Source organism: Sorex fumeus, unplaced genomic scaffold (assembly GCF_029834395.1).
Source record: "Sorex fumeus unplaced genomic scaffold, SorFum_2.1 ptg000039l, whole genome shotgun sequence".
Classification (NCBI taxonomy): Eukaryota; Metazoa; Chordata; class Mammalia; order Eulipotyphla; family Soricidae; genus Sorex; species Sorex fumeus.
The window spans coordinates 14,624,037-14,640,916 of NW_026606096.1; the positions used below are offsets into that span (position 1 = coordinate 14,624,037).

A 16,880-nucleotide genomic window follows, 5' to 3' on the forward strand; every position below is an offset into this window, starting at 1 on the left:
CATCAAGATCTCTTAGCTTCTGTATACTATGAATAATTCATTCTTGTCACCTGACCTTTGGATATTTATTGAATTAGTCAGGCAAGCTCTTAGAGTATATTTGCACTGCATATTTCTTCTTCTTGGTGTTTGTATTCACAGAAGTCTTTTTGTTTTTCTGCTTTTAAGCATTAAGATCAAATGTTACCACCTCCAAGAAGTTGTCATGAAAAAAACATTGAAAATACCTCACATTAACAATATATTTCCTTGAGTTCATTTGTTGCATGTTAATTATTATCACCTGTTAAAACAATCAGCAAACAACAAATAAGATGGATTTTGCTTAAAATACATCAGTTCATAAAAAGTTTAATCTTTCATTCCTGGCATTCTAAAATTAAAACCAAGAAATAGATACATTTCAAAAGTTTATATTGGCATTGAGAGGACACAAAATATTACCAACATGACCTACACATGTTTAGGTGGCGTTGTGTGAGAGTATTTAACATATTTAATATAAAATTCACTATCTGGGAAACTTTAGGTGATAACTTTGAAATAGAACAAAAAATATATCAAAGAGAATCCTGCTCACGACCTCAGCCCAGTAATGTCTAAGGAGACCTAAATGACTACACTAACATAAATATCCTGAATTGAATCCTAGGTCAGAAAGAGGGTACTGGGGAAAAAAACAAGATTGAGGATGTAGGAGAAGTATATGGGATTTTAGTTGCCAGTGTATCTTGGTTCATTTAATGAGTCAATATGACAAAACACTTAAATTTTGTATTGCAAAACATTGCAAATATTTTCTTAATTATTATGTGGATACTGCTAAATATTTGCATACATAAGGTGTTGGTGTTAAGAGAGACTGGGTGTGATGTACGTGGCAAACCTACCACATACCTAGTTTCACAACTTTTCTGTACCTCTAAAAAAGTTTATATTATAAAGTGATAGGAGCAAGGATGTAGCTCTATCAAAAAGTTCATGCTTTTTATGCAAGAGGAGTGGGCATGAATACCAGCACCACAAAAATAAGTAAGTAATAAAACGTCTGGGCTGGAGAGATAGTGCCGAGAGTGAGGTATTTTCACTGCATGTGATCAACCCAGGTTTCATCGCTAGCACCTAATAAGGTCCCCAGATCCCCACCGAAGTGATCCCTGAGCACAGAGCCAGGAGTAAAGTGATCCCCGAGCACTGCCAGGTGTGGCACAAAATACAAAAATAAAACATAAAGCTACTTTCTTGGAAAAATTATATAAAGACAAGAAAATACCACGTTTACGGAACAGAAAATATGGGTGGTCTCTTTATTCATCCAAAGTTCCCAGGTAGGTTCTTTTTTTTTTTCCTCCTGCAATAATTTTGTGGGTTGTTTTATTTTTTTTTAATTTTTCTTAGCAATCACCATGAGGTACAGTTGTAGACTAACAAATTTTTGTGCTTGGGTTTCAATTATACAATGATCAAATACCCATCCCTCCACCAGTGCCCATTTTCCACCACCACGGGTCCCAGTATCCCTCCCACCCCCCATCCCCCCACCCCCCCTGCCCAGGTAGGTTCTTAAATAAAGATGAATAATAAAGGTGCTCAGATTCAGGGTTAGAAATGAGGGAATGGGGTTTGGGGGGAAGGAAAACAGAAGAGAGACTCCTCAGGCAAGAAGCAATGTAGTACAGGACTTTCAAGTGTGGCTCAGTTTGTGGTGTTTTCATAGGAAAACTGGATTTTTGCATTTCTTTTTTGTTTTCCTTTCTTTACTGTTTTGTTGTTGTTGAATCACCCTGAGATACACAGTTGCAAACGCTGATCAGGCTTCATTCAGACAATGTTCCATCACCCATCCCTCCACCAGTGTACATTTCCCAAGTTTTCCTGTTTCTTATCAAACAAAATCTCAGCACTTTCCTGTTTCACACAGAGGTCTTGCTAATTTAGGGCTCATTTGTGGTGTTAAGATAAATTAACATCTTTTATTCAGACTTAGGCTGGTGGGGACTGTCTCTTTAGTTCAGACAGTTTAGTTTATATATTTTACCATATGCCCAGGTATTGTTTCTTTTCTTGTCTTTCCAAGGTCTGGGTCAGAATTTATAGTCTTGGAAAATTATAAACTTCTCACTCTCAAAAGGAGTCCAGGAATTTGTGGGGATATTTAAAATGTAGAGTGAGGACAGCTAAAATGAAGACCTGGCAAGGGGAATCTGAGGTTTCCTCTTTCATTATTAAGATGTTGTTATTAAGACATCATTAAAATGACTATCAAAAGCTATCTCAATTCTAATAAGATTTGATCTACAAAAATTGTGAGACTGATTCTAAAATTCACTCTAACAGTCAGGGGACCTAGGGTAATCAAAACAACTTTGAAAAATAAGTGCAGAGATTGAGGAATCACCCTAAGTGATTTCAAAAGTTATTATCAAGACAATAGAATACTGTGTATTACTATACAAACATTTGGCTACATCTTGTAGCCAAATAAGTTACAAGAGACTATGAAGTGCACAAATCCTATCGTCCTGTTATATCTGGTTGTAGCAGACCACTGATGCTGTAACTTTTATAGGACAATAAGCTCCATGTCAGGAAGATTGTCTTACTTAATGGAGTGGAGGAATCTGAGACGGAGTCATCAACACTTTTATTGGCTCTTGTTAAATCTACAATACCCAGTTTGCATTCATACTAACCCTCATAACCAGTCTTTCATTGGTCTCCTTACAGAAAGAAATGTGCTCACACCCCTATACTGCTTTCTGGGTGCCATTGAGGGAATGGGGTGTTCACTGACTAGGATTCTGTGTTCTCTTTTGATACTCCGTTTCAATGGTTAGGAACTTGCATTTACAGCCCATACACTACTGCCATCTAGTGGGAACACTATGCAAGTAGCCAGAGCTCTGTTTTTATAGGCTTCATTCCAAATCCCTCCACAAACAGTTGGTCAACAACATAAATCAGATCTGGTAAGTATTGTAAACCATGGTGCCCACAATAATTTTTTTTTAATCAGGTTTGACATGTGGGAGGGAAAGGGCCTGTGGAGAGAAGGCAGAGTCTATATTAAAGTGGAATCAAGAACTTAGATGCAATCAGGAAAAGAGCAACTCTTTAACATAAGAAGAGTTCTGAGGAAGGGGAAACAAAGAGATTGGGGGGTTTGGCGATGAAGAACTGTAAATAGTGGAGAGCAAGAGTAATAATTACAAAGCTGTCATTCTTCGTGAAAAAGACGGCATTCCGAAAGTGGGCCTATTTCAGATTCACAAATAAATCACAAAGAGTTGACAAAACCTTAATGACTTTAAAGTGAGACACAACACTCCTCACTAACATTCTCCTAAAGAAATATTTTTTGATCATTCTCTTAGCAAATCATTGATACAAAGAAATATCAAATGAATGATTGAGGGCCTGCTATAGGGGCAGGCTTAAGGGGTGGTTGGAAAGATTGGAGACAATGGTCGAGGGAAGATGTAATGGTGGTGGGTTGGTGTTGGAATATTGAATGCCTCTGCCAGACCATCATGAACAAATCCGTAAACCACAGCACAAAGGCAAAATGAATTAATTAAATGGCAAAAATAATATTTTTAATTAAGAAAAAAGAAATAAGAAGACCTTCTTGGACAATGACCAGAAGGGACAGAGAAACAGGAAGTTGTTCTAAGATAGTTAAATAAAAGTTCATGGCTGGAGCGATAGTACCACGGGCAAGGCATTTGCCTTTCACCAGGCCGACCTGGGTTTGATCCTGGGCATCCCATATGGTCCCCACCTCAGGAGTAATCCCTGAGAGTAAAGCCGGGACTAAACCCTAAGCACTGCCAACAAAACAAAACCTTAAATTAGAAGATCACCTGAGGATTATTCATAAGCAATACAAAATAAATTATTTAGTCCTGGTTTGGGGGCAGGGTTTGGGGGTCTGTGTGGAAACATTCAAAATATGGTGGAGGGTAGGTGTAATGGTGGTGGGATTGGTGTTGGAATATTACATGTATCAAATTATTGTGAACAACTTTACAAAAGTAAAATTAAATTTAAAAAATAGATACATAAAATAAAACATTGTTAAGAAAAAAGAAAGATCAGCTGAGAACCCTCAGTAATAAACTGGGGTATCTGAAATAAAAATTCAAAGTGCCTATGGTTCATTTTTGGTTTTATTTTCAATTTCAAAGCTCACTAGTAAGGAATCATTTCCTAAATTAACTTAGGATCAGTCCTTTTCTCATCCTAAAAAAAGTTGGATAATTTAAAAGCCAACTTTCCAATTGCCTACATCTTCCAGGTTGTTTATAGTTCAGTCACAAAACTAATCAGATTCCTTTGCCTTTAATTCTGTTTGGACATTCCTTCCAATTCCTCGAGTTTTGTCGGGGGGGGTTGTTGTTGGTAGTGATGGTGGTGTTTTGTTGAGGGGGCCACATCTGGCATTGCTCAGAGTTTGCTCCTGACTCTGCACCCAGGGATCAGTGGCTTTACTCAGGGAAACTTATGGTGTGCCAAGAATCAAACCCAGATCCTCTGGGTGCATGGTAAAAGCTCTCGCTCCAGCCCAGTCCTGCAAGTTTTATAGAGATCATGCTCTCCACAAATTTAAGGCAGAGGAAGATTTGTGGAGATGTGGGCACAATATATGCCACTTTCCTTTGGAACAAGCAATACCTGAGAACATAACCAAGAGCCATGGGATGCAGCTGGAATTGAGAGTCTGAAGTGGCTGACTCAAGTGCTTAAGAATCTTTACCTTTTGGGGATACTGGAAACATTAGTGGTGGAGAATGGGCACAGGTGGAAGGATGGGTACTCGATCATTGTATGACTGAAACGTAAGCACAAAGTTTGTAAGTCTGTAACTGCATCTCACGGTGATTCATTAAAAAAATTTAAATAAGAAAAAAAAGAAGAATCTTCACCTTTTGGGCCGGAGTGAAACCTGGAGGGCGTTTACCTTGCACGCGGCCTTTACCTTGCAGGCAGACAACCCAGGTTGGATTTCCGGCATCCCATATAGTCCCCCGAGCACTGCCAGGAGTGATTCCTAAGTGCAGAGCCAGGAGTAACCTCTGAGCATCACCACGTATGACCCCCCAAAAATCTTTACCTTTCGTTTTTTGGCTTCGGAACCACACCCAGCAGTGCTCAAGACTTACTCCTGGCTCTATTCTGAGATCACTCTTGGTGGTGCTCAGGTGACCACATGGGGTCTAAGCCACACTGGCTGTGTGCAAGGCAAGCACCCTATTTGCTGTCCATTCGCTCCAGCCCCTATCATTTTTCTGAAGACAAAAGTGGTAAGATGAGCATCTGCGAAGAGACACTTGGGTCACATAAATAAACTTATAATTAATCTAATAATCTAACCAATAGCATTTTCCCATCTCTCTTCTACTAACATGTCGGTTTTCCTTTGGGGAGTTAGGCCCTCAATTGACATGGCTAAATAAAGGCTCTGTGTAAACCAAACTACCTCAGTGCTTTCATGGGCACACAGGAAAACTGTCCTGTCCAAGACACTCGCATGAGGTGGGTCATGAGAAATGTTCTGGCCAATGAAACGCAAGCAGAAATGCTGCAAATGACCTGAAAACCATCCCTCCCGCCCTCCAGTCTTCTATCAGTGCTGACATAAGAGAGGTGACTTATCATGATCTCAGAGAAGGAAGCAAAACAGGGTCATGGAGTTACCACGTAGAAAAAAAACACATTACAGAGACTCCTCACTGTGAGCAGCCCGGATCTGAGCAAATTCCATGCTGGAATTTGCATGAATGGAAAGTGAAGTGTTGCTGTATTAGCCAAGTCCCTGGTTCCCAAAAGTTTACGGCCTACTCTGGGAGATAAGATATAAACCGTTAAAGGAAAAACAACATTAAAATAACTACTTCTGTAGTATTCTGAGCATCTGTCATGTAATAATATATAATCCTGACTATAAACAAGCCAGGTAGGAAATATTTATTATCCCCAGTGTGGGAAAAAGAAACTGGGGCACTGCTTGCTTTAGTCACTTGCTCAAGAGCACATAGCTAGAGATCGGCAGATCTGGGAATTGAGCCCAGATTAGTCAGACGCCAGAGTCTACATTCTTAAATATTCTCTGCTGTATAATACTAGGCAGTTGATATTTTTTCAATGCCTATTTGTTCAATAAAAACAATAGCAACAACAACAACAAAAAACTGACAAACACTAGTGGGGTGTATGAAAACGTGTCTATTTTTCTTTCTTTTTGGGTCATACCCAGAGATGCACAGGGCTTACTCCTGGCTCTGCACTCAGGAATTACTCCTGGCGATGCTTGGGGGACCACATGTGATAGTGGGAATCAAACCAGGGTCAGCCGCATGCAAGGCAAATGCCCAACCCGCTGTGTTATCACTCCAGCCCCAACTTGCTGTGGTATCACTCCAGCCCCAACAAGTCTATTCTTAAAACTAATCACACATGATGTAAAGTTGAGACACATCTGCAGAGAAATCGTGTGCAGTGCACTATGTTACTCAACATAAGAAGCAAAGGAAGAGAAAGCAAACTGGACAGTGAATGTCATCCATACTAGCCTGAGAACTTGGGCCACTTTCATTCTTAACCAGATTGAGTTTCCTAACAATCACAGGAAGTATATTCTCTAATCGTCTCTCCATCACAGAGGAGAGGGTAGCACAGCGTGGCAAAGACTTGCTTCTGCAGCCAGTAAGAAGCTAAACCAAGATCCACATCCACACTGCCTGGTTTCCAAGCCCATACTCTCCCTGCTAATCTGTCATGCCTTGTAACTCAGCATAAAGAGCCCAGCATCTGTCTCTGGGATTTCAAATGCTGCCATTTCTGGCCATACGATTCCTGTCTTATTTCTCTTAGCCTTAATTTCCTTATCCCCAAAGTGGTGCTTGTTATTGATATTATCATTTTAATTATCACTAGAGAATGAGACAAACAAAAAAAGTGAAGAAAGACGTGATCCATGCAAGCACACAGAGACAGAAAATCCAAAGATGTAGGTCAGCCACAAGAAATGACTCAATTCATCTGGTCAGCTAATTGTAGTCATGGCTGGACAAAAAAAAAGAGTTTGTTCATTATTGTTTCAGGAATCTTTCCATTGGTGAGCATTTTCCTGGCCTATTTAGGTAATCCTTGCCCATGATATCTCTAGGATCCTTCTTTTCCAACTTCAGTTTGCTAGCTTCATTCTCTTTCGTTCCTATATTTCATCTAGAAAATCCCATTGGATAATGCTTTTTATATTTTTGGCAAAGGACCTTTATATTCTTCAAAGAGGAGCTCCTAAAAGGCAGCTCATATAGAGAAGGGACCACCAAGTAAAGGATGCTTGAAGGACCCGCTCGGGATGGGAAATGTGTGCTGAAAGTAGACTATAGACCGAACATGATGACCACTTAATACCTGCATTGCAAACTACAACGCCCCAAAAGGGGGGGGGGGGAAAGAGAGAGAGAGAGAGAGAGAGAGAGAGAGAGAGAGAGAAAGGGGATCCACCTGTCACAGAGGCCATGGCAGCGGAAAGGGTGGGAGGGGGATTGGGGGTTGGGGGGGAGACCAGGGGGGTTGGTGGGAAGGATACTGGGAACATTGGTGGTGGAGAATGGGCACTTGGTGGAGGGATGGGTACTCGATCTTTGTATGACTGAAACATAAGCACAAAAGTTTGTAAGTCTAACTGTATCTCATGGTGATTCATTAAAAAATAAAACTTAATCAATTAGTTAATTAATTTTTTTAAAAAAGGGAGCTCCTATATAAAATGGATGGTGAGGGGGGCTGGGAGGGGCACGGGGGGGCGAACTCAACCTTTCTTGCTGACTAGGATCACTCCATAGCATAATTCCAAGTTACCAAAGATCCTCTTCATACTGAGGATGAAAATGGTATGAAATGAAGAAAGTGAAGGAGACAGCATGTTTGGAAAACAATAGACACCATTCTCAGCAGGGATGTCATAAAGAATTTCATGGAGCACTTATGAAATTCTTTCACTTGGTCACTTGACATCCCGCTATTCAAACTTTAAGACCTGAAAAATATACTGTTCTTTTTTTTTTTTTTTTTTTTTATAGGTGATGTTTTTTTTTTTCTTTTTTTCCCCTTTATTTTATTTTATTTTTTTTAAAGTTGTAGATTTACAATTTTTTGTGCTTTGGTTTCAATTATACAATGATCAGATACCCATCCCTCCACCAGTGCCCATTTTCCACCACCATGGATAATATCCCTCCCACCCCCATCCCCCCATCCCCCCGTCTCTGTGGCAGGGCAATCCCCTATGTTCTCTCTCTCCTTTTGGGTGTTGTGGTCTGCAAAAGAGGCATTGAGTGGCAAACATGTTCAGTCCATAGTCTACTTTCGACATGCATCTCCCCTCCTGGGAGGATCCTCCAAACATCCTTTATTTGGTGCTCCCTTCTCTATCTGAACTGCCCTTTCCTCTAGGATACCCGGCTGGCCTCTAAGTTATGGAGTAATCCTCCTGGTGCTGATCTCAGCTATTCTTGGGTATTAATCTCATACTTTGTTACTTTATATCCCCCAGGTGAATGCAATCTTTCTATGTCTATCCCTCTCTTTCTGACTCATTTCGCTTAGCATGATACTTTCCATATTATACCACTTGTATGTAAATTTCATGACTTCATCTTTTCTAACAGCGGAAAGAAAGTGAAGGAGACAGCATGTTTGGAAAACAATAGACACCATTCTCAGCAGGGATGTCATAAAGAATTTCATGGAGCACTCATGAAATTCTTTCACTTGGTCACTTGACATCCCGCTATTCAAACTTTAAGACCTGAAAAATATACTGTTCTTGAAATGAGCACAGGAGACCCAGGAAGAAGAAGCCATTCATTATTATTATTATTATTATTATTAGTGAATCACCATGAGATACTGTTACATACTTGTAAACGTTCATTTTTGCATTTCAGTCATACAATGATCGGTTACCCATCCCTCCACCAGTGCCCATTCTCCACCACCAATGATCCCAGTACCCCTCCCACCTTCCCACCCCCTCCCCCTCTCCACCCTGCCTCTGTGACAGGGCTTTCCCTTTTGTTCTCTCTCTCCTTTTGGGTATTGTGATTTGCAACCAAGGTATTGAGTGGCCATCATTTCTGTTTAGTGTGCTCATATGCTAGCTTACCTCAGCATTGGATCATACCTGACAAAAGTGCTGGATTTGTTGTCATTACTAATTGCATGATGGAACTGAAATGTTTTCCCACATATTCTGCTTTCTAAAGTAAGCAGCTGCTTTGGGTTGATTGAAGAAAATCAGTCCAAACAGTAAAGTAAATCAGGGTAAATGGCTATAAAAAAATGACAGAAAGGAAACTTAAGAAGTCACTCTCATCTCTTTTCTCTACGGCATCAAAGTCAATTTCTTTCTTATCAATCTCTTCCAAATGCAGTCAGCAAAACATATCGTTCTAATTCTTTTTGTGGGGGGAGGGGTATTTTTAACTCCTCAGTGAATGTTTTTCTTTTCTAAATTCTAAGCCTAGTTCTTGCCAATTGCTTTCCTTTTCAATTTTTTTTAATTGAGGTGGGATGCCACACCCAGCTCTGTTCAGGGGTTACTCCTAGCTCTGGGCTCAGGGATCACTCCTAACAGGGCTCGGCGAACTATATAGGGTGCTAGAGATGGAACCTGAGTTGACCGTGTGCAAGTAGGGTGCCTTACCTGCTGTCTATCTCTCTGGTCCCACCAATTCCTTTCTAATGTATTCAAAAGCACATAGATGTCTAGTCCCACAACAAGATGACATTTCAATTAAATCCAATTTAAAAATTATGCAAAATAGAAGACATTGGTGAACCCAAAGAGCTCGATTTAAGAATGTGTAAAATACTTGAATACTTGAATATGATGTCACGAAGAATATAGAAATACATGAATAATAAATACATCAAAGTGTTCAAGGTTAGTGCGAGCCGAGAGCGAGCGGTCGTGGGCGCTGTCGTTGCGTGCGCCGCCTCCTGTGTTCCGAGCGACCTAGCGGACGCCGAGCGGGCGAAGATGTCCGAGTACATCCGGGTCACGGAGGAGGACGAGAACGACGAGCCCGTCGAGATCCCGTCGGAGGACGATGGCACCGTGCTGCTGTCCACGGTCACGGCGCAGTTCCCGGGCGCCTGCAGCCTGCGCTACCGGAACCCCGTGTCGCAGTGCATGCGTGGCGTGCGCGCGCCTGGTGGAGGGCATCCTGCACGCGCCCGACGTGGGCTGGGGCAACCGGGACTACGTGGTCAACTACCCCAAAGATGACAAAAGGAACATGGAGTAGTCTGATGCTTCGTCGGAGGTGAAGGTGAAAAGGGCCGTGCAGAAGACGTCTGACCCCATCGTGCTCGGCCTGCCCTGGAAGACCACCGAGCAGGACCTCAAGGAGTATTTCAGCACCTTCGGGGAGGTCCTCATGGTCCAGGTAAAAAAAAAGATATCAAGACTGGTCACCAAAAGAGGGTTTGGCTTTGTGCGGTTCACGGAGTATGAGACCCAAGTGAAGGTGATGTCCCAGCGACACATGATTGATGGACGGTGGTGTGACTGCAAACTTCCAAATTCTAAGCAAAGCCCGGATGAGCCTCTGAGGAGCAGGAAGGTGTCTGTGGGCCGCTGCACCCAGGACCTGACTGCCGACGAGCTGCGGCAGGTCTTCTGCCAGTACGGGGAGGTGGTCGATGTGTTCATCCCCAAGCCCTTGGGGGGGGGGGGGCGTTTGCCTTCGTCACATTTGCAGATGATCAGGTGGCCCAGTCCCTGTGTGGCGAGGACCTGATCATCAAAGGCATCCTCTGCGTGCATATCTGCAATGTGGAGCCCAAGCACAATAGCAATAGGCAGTTAGAGAGAAGTAGAAGATTTGGTGGTAATCCGGGTGGCTTTGGGAACCAGGGCGGGTTCGGGAACAGCCGGGGCGGCGGGGCGGGGCTGGGCCACAAGCAGAGCAGCAACATGGGGGGCGGGATGAACTTCGGCGCCTTCAGCATCCACCCGACCATGAGGGCCACGGCCCAGGCCGCCTTGCAGAGCAGCTGGGGCATGATGGGGATGCTGGCCAGTCAGCAGAACCAGTCGGGCCCGTCAGGGAACAACTTGAGCCAGGGCAACATGCAGAGGGAGCCCAACCAGGCCTTCGGCTCCGGGAACAACCCGTACAGCGGCTCCAACTCAGGCGCCGCCATCGGGTGGGGGTCGGCCTCCAATGCGGGCTCCGGTAGCAGCTTCAATGCATGGACTTCAGCTCCAGCATGGACTCGAAGTCGTCGGGCTGGGGCATGTAGGCTGGGCTGGTCAGTTAGACGCTAGAGACTGGTGGGAATTCAAATTTTTCTAAACTCATCGTAAATATATTGTAAGATACATACGCACTAAGAATTTTCAAAATTGTTTTTTTTTCGGTGTGGAGTATATTCAGGAGTATTTTTGACATCTTTCATTTAGAAAAAGAAGAAAAGCTAAAGGAATTTTCTAAGTTTTGTTACATAACGGGTTGAACTCTTGAGTGTTTGAAAGTGAACTGCTGTTAGCCTGACAGGTAAACCAACACCACAATTGCTATCAAGAGGCTTCTCCTGTAATTATTTTATCCCTGGACTTGTCACCTGAATTATTTGCATGTTCAAAGTGGAACCCATTGGTTAGAGCTGCAGTCTTTCCTCCTCATTTTAATTTGAACCCCACCATACAGATTTTCTCCGTAGGAAGGTCCCTGGAGATCGTGGTGTTGCAATGTTTGGTTCTTTTCTTTCTGTTCAATTTCTTAACGCTTGTCTCCCCTCATATGCGAGAGTACGATATGAAGCCTTCATTTAATCTCTGCAGTTCATCTCATTTCAAATGTCTGTGGAAGAAGCACTCACTGACAGGAGTGCTGTACTCACTGCGCCGTCGGGCTCCGTCCGCTGCTTTGCCCACGCACGCAAGAGCTCGTCCCCACGCCGACAGGCTTCGTCTCTGACGGTGGGTGTCCCATTTTTATCTGCTACTCTTTCTTTCCTGGAGTCGGATCAACGCTGTGACGGCAAGGCTGTGCTGTGAACCAGAAGGCTGTCTGAACTTCTGAAACCTTGTGTGGGATTGATGGTGGTGCCGGGGCATGAGACGCTGGTATGAGCGAGGACAGGAGAGCGTGTGCAGAGACTTGGTGGTGCATAATGGAGATTCTTTAACTGGGCGAGATGTGTCTCTCAACCTGTGGCTTTGGTGCGAGAGTGTGCGGAGAGCCATGGTAGCAGATAACATACGTACGAATGTTTCTTGCATTCAAAGGACATACACGTCTGTTGGAAGACTTGAAGTGAGTCTTGCTCTTAGCAAACCAACGTTAGCTGAATGTGTTAGTGACACGATACTGGTATGCCCCGCCCCCTTGTCAACTGCTGTGAATGCTGTATGGTGTGTGTCCTCTCCTGCTCCTGATCTGTTGGTGTGGTCATGTGGCCTGGCGCTGGTGAGCTGAGCTTACGTGCTGTACAGGAGTCTCGGAGCGGAGTCGCCAGTGGGGGGGGGGGGAGCGATCCTGGGGCCTGCCCACCCCGAGGATGCGGTTGGCGGTCTTGTACCCTGTGCTTGGATGCTTTTATAAGAGTTGCCAATGTTGGAAATTCTGAAATAAAACTGATTTAAATAAAAAAGTGTTCAAGGTTAAAATCTAAAAGTCCAATAATTTTATAGTTGGTGAGAATGCAAGCCACTGGAATCCTCATAAATAGGCAGCAAATGTGATGGTGGCAAATTCCTTAGAAAATTAAATGTACTTACATACTTAGCAACTCCATTTGTATTTCTCCCTAGAAGATATGACAGCATATGTATACACAAACTGTATAAAAATACACATCAGCTTTAGAGAAACTGGAACTCATCCAAACATTTATCCACTGGTTAGTGTACAAATTGTGATAAATCCCTGTAATAGAATGCTTCTCCCTGATACAAAAGAATTATTCATGGAATTCTATAAATACTTTTATGTTCTTTTCTTTCATTTTAGTGTTGGGGCTCAGAGCTTACTTCTAGCTCTGTGCTCAGGGACCACTCCTGGTGGTGACTTGGTGACCACATGGAGTCCTGGAAATTGAACCCTGGGCAGCTGCACTATATAGCTCCAGCCCCTGGGATTCTATAAACCTTATACTGGACACAAGGCAGCATACTTTGTAATTAGAAATACATAAAAATGCAAAACAGATTATGGTATAATAACCCAGGCTACTTGCTCCAGTCTAGGATTATTTGGGCAAAGAATGACTAGAAAAGCATACAAAAGAACTTTCTGAATAATAGAAATGTTCTAAATTTTAATTGAGACATTGATTACATCTAGGAGTCTCAGTGAATTTTTCACATTATATGTAAGCCACTTTCTTTTTTTCTATTCCTCAGCCAAAGAAGGCAGAAAGAAAGAAAGAAAGAAAGAAAGAAAGAAAGAAAGAAAGAAAGAAGAAAAAGTGTACGTAATAAGCCCACTAATATTCTCAAGTTATCTCAAAGATTTGTAATAGTAGTTGGACCAAAGACTAACCGAAATAAAGATAAGACTGTAATTTGAGATACCAAAGAGTAATGAATAAGACTTTGCATATGATTTATTTAGAATGGGTGAAGGACAACTAGAAGGTGAAGGTAACCACCAGATTCTTGGTTTGAGACAATTAGGTGGTTTGTGGTTTCAAATCCATAAAAATACAGAAGTTGAAACTTTAATTGATATGTGAGGGGATGAAAAGGATTACATGTTTCACATATGGTTGAGGTGACCCTAAATTATGCAAGTTAGGTCTGGGTAAAAGTTAGATATACTGTTTCACCTTGGATGGAGGAGGAATAATTTCCCATAATGTCTTGGTAGTTATCATCACACAGATATCATAACACAGATAGAAAGGAGAGGAGGTTGTCTAGAAAGAGAATGTAGTGAAAGTGCAATTAAAGAACTGATATGACAGAGCCTTTAAAAGAGTCTATAGACCAAGTAGAGAAGATATGGTTGACAAAGAACACTGACAAATAATGCCTAGAGATATCTGAGTAAGGCTACCTGAGGAAGGGGAAGCAGCTGACACAGACAAAAGAACTATGCCTTTGATGAAACATTGGGTTGGAGAGGATAGGGTGGGTGGGTTTAGCTCCAGACAGTTTCTTTAGGTTGAAAGATGTCAAAGTTTTACAGCTTTGAGCTGGGAGGCCAGACCACCTCCTGAAAAAGACACAGGGGAAAAACGAATGGATTTCACAATCACTAAAGTAGAACAGCAGAATTTAACTTTTAAAACTTGGATTAAAAGCTTGAGACTGTATAGGGTAGGCGCCTGCCTGGCACACTGCTGATCCTGGTTTGCTCACAGCACCACATATCATCACCCAAGCACAGTGATCTCTGAGCACGGAGCCTGGAGTGGCCTGAGCATACCCAGGTGATGCCCCAAAATAAAAACAAATAACAACCAAACAACGTTGATAAGGTCTCTGGCAAGTGTTCAATGACAGTTGGAATCAGTGCCTTGATTTTTTTCATAATAACAACCTGTCTAGTTATGCATTTTCTTTTCTTCTTTCTTTAATTGAATCACCAAGAGATAAAGAGTTGAAAAGCCATTTATGGTCAGATTTCAGTCAAACAGTGTTCCAACACCAATCCCACCACCAGTGTACATTTCCCACCACCTGTGTCCCTAGTTTCCCTCCCGTCACTCTTCCCCCACAAGCCTCTCTCTACAGCTGGCAATTTCCTTCTTTCTCGCTTTGCCTGTTTTTCCCCATATCTTTCTGTCTCTGTCTGTTTCCCCCCATCTATCCCCCTCCCCACTTTTGGGTATTATGGTTTGAAACACAGATACTGAGAGGTTATCCTATTTGTTCTTTTACCTATTTTCAGCCAGCAGTTCTTAGAGTGATCATTTCCAACTATCTTTGTCAGTGCAATTTTCAATTGCATAATGTTATGCTTATGCCCAAGCTAGAAAGGAGAATGGTTGGGTTCATATAACATCATAACATCATGGATATACAAAAAGTTTCAATTAAAGAGTCAAAATTTTAGAGAATGAATAAAATTAGGTATCAAGGAGAGAGGAGAAGGACAGGAGGAAGCTGATGGACAGAAGAGGACAGGTACAAATTTGGACAGGAAAATCAGGTACTGTCACAGCACAGGGTTGTTGGAAGTCTTTGAACCAGCAAACCAAAAAGACCAAAAGATTTGTCAGAGAGGGAATGTCTGCGTTGATTATTTCAGCAGATCCAGCATTTGGAGAAAGGAAATGACACAGGTATCAGATTGCTAAGGTAGAGTAGAGATCACAAAACCAAAAGTCTAGGATATTAGGTGAGTCAACGACAAGGATAATGAAGTTTTATTGATGATAGCAGATGCTGGAGAGCAAAACCATGCCACAGTTTTGATAGTCCAGTCCAGTGAGTAAGGCTGTTTCCAAACCACCACATAACAGCCGTGAGCAGGAGATGAGAGTAGCATAGCCAGCTGGCAAAGAATGGGAAAAGAATTGATGTTTGGACAGCAAATCAACCCCAACAACCATCTTAAAAATGCAGAGAGATGCAGAGAATCCTCCACTTAAGAAGACTAAGAATGAAATTTTGTTCTTGTTTCAGGGGGAGCAGATCTCAGCCTCATCAGGAAAGGTGGGTGAAGGGGAGGAAGTCGTAGAGTTGGCGCTGGACTGAGATGAAAGAAAGAGAGAGGGTGAAGAGTAAGGGCCCGGTGAGGAGTGCTGCTTGGCTGTGGAAAGTCAGAGGGTGAAGGGTAAGGGCATGGTTAGGAGTGGTGCTTGGCTGTGGGAAGTCAGCTCCTATTCTCTGCCACTAATCACTGGCCTCAATCAGTGTGGAGCGAATGGTAGTAGGGGCCACAGCAGAGTATATAAAACTAGAATGTGAGGGAGATACAGAACCACTGCCCAACTACAGCTAATCGTCTCTTCATACACTGCCATTAATCAGTCAACAAAAGGGAGTTCTTAGTCTCAAATGAGGTTGATGAAAATAGTTGATTACCTAAACTTCTTTACAGGTGATAAAATAATAGAAAAATTACAACTGAGTAGCCAATTCACCATATTATTGTTAAAGACTTTGATATAAAAATGAAAATAAAAAAATAAAGACTAATATAAAGGCTTGTCGACCAAGTGATCTTTAATTGTTTAAGGGCAAATCCTGAGCATGTCATTTTCTTTTCTTTTTTTTTTTTTGTTCCTTTTTGGTTCTTACCCAGCGATGCTCAGGGGTTACTCCTGGCTTTGCACTCAGGAGTTACTCCTGGTGGTGCTCCGGGGACCAAATGGGATGCCAGAAATCGAACCCAGGTTAGCCGCATCCAAGGTAAACGCCCTACCCCGCTGTACTATTGCTTCAACACCCTTAACATGTTATTTTCATTTCCTTTTAATTTCACTTCCATTGACTATTCCAGAAAACAGGGGATATACTGCTGAAATGGTTTTTATTGTCAAAGTTCCTGGCTTTTACATTGCTGTGTAGGCTGTAATTAATTGCCTTAGTGGCCTCCTGGTCCTAGAGAGAAATATGAGAAAGGGGCTTACTTGACTGGTATTAGTCAGTGGGGATGCACCATTCATGACAAACATTATCCATATCACTCATGTGTCTGACAGATATGTGATTGGCAGCTAGACTGAGCACATTTCAGCTGCAGGATTTATACCAAATTTGATTCAATGATTTCTGAGATAAAAGCATCATAAATATCTTCAAGCAGTCACTAGAAATTGTCAAGGCAGTAAAGGAGAAATTATTGAATTATCGATTCTGATACTGAATTTCTGTTTGATATTTTTATTTATATAACTGTTGGTCTTCT

At 42.2% G+C, this 16,880-nt stretch overlaps 1 pseudogene; it reads left to right on the plus strand.

The window, feature by feature from the left end:
- Window positions 1-10,051: 10,051 nt before the first annotated feature.
- LOC130028437 (TAR DNA-binding protein 43-like) lies at window positions 10,052-11,319 on the plus strand (annotated as a pseudogene).
- Window positions 11,320-16,880: the final 5,561 nt, after the last annotated feature.